The sequence below is a fragment of the Piliocolobus tephrosceles genome, chromosome 1 (genome assembly GCF_002776525.5).
Source record: "Piliocolobus tephrosceles isolate RC106 chromosome 1, ASM277652v3, whole genome shotgun sequence".
In the NCBI taxonomy this organism is placed as follows: Eukaryota; Metazoa; Chordata; class Mammalia; order Primates; family Cercopithecidae; genus Piliocolobus; species Piliocolobus tephrosceles.
This window is the reverse complement of record NC_045434.1, coordinates 115,936,301-115,939,112: the sequence shown is the minus strand read 5'-3', so window position 1 is coordinate 115,939,112 and position 2,812 is coordinate 115,936,301.

The window sequence follows — 2,812 nt, the reverse complement described above, 5'->3', positions numbered from 1 at the left end:
GAAGGAAGGAAGGAAGGAAGGAAGGAAGGAAGGAAGGAAGGAAGGAAAGAAAGAAAGAAAGAAAGAAAGAAAGAAAGAAAGAAAGAAAGAAAGAAAGAAAGAAAGGAAGGAAGGAAGGAAGGAAGGAAGGAAGGAAGGAAGGAAGGAAGAAAGCAAGCACAGAGCATTGGAAGGCACTTGAGATTAGACATGCCCACTTGCTCAAATACTGCCCACCAGAACTTTGACACAAATCAAAACAGCCCTGAGGGAATGTCACATGTGGCACCAAAAGAACTTTCTATAATGTACCCTTTGCACCAAAAAAATCTGTCCACTGTTTCTTCAAGTTTACTCTGGCTCTCACTCTCCAAAGTGGTGTTCACCTGTTGTCTTTAAAAATGAATAATAAGGAGGCTAGTGAAATAAACTACAGTGTTCACTGATTTAGTTTGTCTCAAGGTGATAATTCATTATCTCTCCCATTTTAGAAAGAGGGATAACCTCTTTCTAAAATGTTATCACTCCTTGTAAACATGTCGCCTGGGCCAGGTGACTTGCTTAGTGGTACGGCACAGATTTTTATTACAGAGTATCACAAGTCCTTGCTCTTTGCTCTTTATATTCCTTGTCAGGTTGTGGCTTCTGCAGTTTTCTGTTCATTGTTATCATCAGGTATGGTAACATCAGAAAACATATATGTGGATTTTAGGCCTATTATACTTTGACCACATTATGTAGCAACACCCCTAACTCCTCAACATGATCAGAGTCAATTACACTTGCCAGCATAGTGACTTATTTCTGTGTCTATAGTCTACTGTCATGAAGATCCCAAAATGGCCTCACCAGAGTAGTATTATCAGATTTAATGCAATCTTTACACTACACACTGGTGGAAGTGCTCACCTGCTGGGATCTAACACCAATAATCCAGTATTCCTATAGTAATAAATATAAATAGGACACATTCCATAGGAGAGTCACTAGGAGTGATGGTGGAATAGTTTGTCTCTAACTGGAATAGTTTATCTCTAAAAGGCACAGCAATATATGTGGCCCTTTCGCTCAACAAATACATAACAACACCCTAAAGGACAACATTTTTAATTAAGATTTGTACAACCAAAGCATTAATGAATGATCAAATAAAAAAATGTGGAATATATGCACCATGGAATACTAACTAGCCACAAGAAAAATAAAATCGTATCATATTGCAGCATCATGGACAGAGTGGGGGGGGGGGTCACTGTTTTAAGTGAAATAACTCAGATCCAGAAAGTTAAAACATGTTCTCAATTATAAGTGGCAAGTAAACAATAAGTACATATTATGCACATTCAGAGTAGAAAATTAGAGACTCCAAAAGGTAGGAGGGTGGGAGGGGGGTGAAAGATGTAAAACTACCTATTGGAAACAATGTACACTATTTGGGTGATGGGTACAATAAAGGCTTCTACTCCACCACTATGCCATATACCTATGTAACACAATCTGCACTTGTATCCCATAAATCTATAAAAAATAAACATTTTAAAAATCAATTAAAATGAAACAATGTAATTTAAAAAATGGGCAAGTCCACCTGAACAGACACACTCCTCAAAAGAAAACAGGCAAATGGCCAACAGATATACTAAATGATGCTCAACTTCACCAACTGTTAGGAAAATGCAAATTAAAACCATACTCTTTTCAAAATGGCTATCATGAAACAGATGAAAGATAACAAGAGTGACAAGAATGTGGACAAAATGAAACACTTATATGCTATTGGTGAGAATGTAAATTCATACAGATATTATGGAAAACAGTATGGAGGTCCCTCAAAAGAACTAAAAACAAAACTATCTTATTATCCACCAATTCCACTTCCACATATTTACCCAAAAGATTTGAAAGCAGTATGTCAAGAGATATCTATACTCCCATTTTCATTGCTATACTATTCACAATAGTGAAGTTATGAAATCAACCTAAAAGTGAGCATCAAAAGATGAATGTCAAGATATTGTGGTATGCACAGTTGTCCCTTGGTATCTTTAGGAGACTGATTCCAGGAGGACTACCGCACATCCGTAGATACCAAAATCCACACACGCTTAAATCCTTTAGGTAAAATGGTGTTATATTTGCATATAACCCAAGTGTATCCTTCAGTATACATTAAATAATCTCTAGATTACTTATAATAACTAATGCCACATAAATTCTTTTAAAATAGTTGCTATACTATATTGTTTAGAAAAAAGTCTATACATGTACATGTATATACATGTACAAGTATAACCATCCATTTAAAAATTAATTCCAAATATATTCAATTCACATTTTCTTGAATCCAAGGAAGCAGAACCTATGGATATGGAGCGCCTGCTTGTACACAATGGAATACTATTCAGCCTTTATAAAGAAATAAATTTTGTCACTTTGTGACAACGTGGATGGAATTGGAGAACAATCCACCAAGTGACATAAGGCATGCACAGAAAGACAATAACATGTTCTCAGTTGTGTGTGGAATCTAAAATAATCAAACCCCAGAAGCAGAGAGCAGAATGGTGGTTTACCAGAGACTGATGGGAATTAGGGGGCTGGGAGTGGGTGATGGAGGAAATAATGGTTGAAGGGTAGAAAGCTTTAATTAGATGGGAGCAATCAGTTTATTTATTTTTTTTCTTGGAGCTATATTGCACAGCATGGTGAATGTTGCAAATAACAATGTACTGTATATTTCAAAATCACTAGGTAAATTTCAAATGCTGTCATCACAAAAAATGATAGGTATTTGAAGTGACAAATATGTTAATTAAATTAATTATTTCAGATT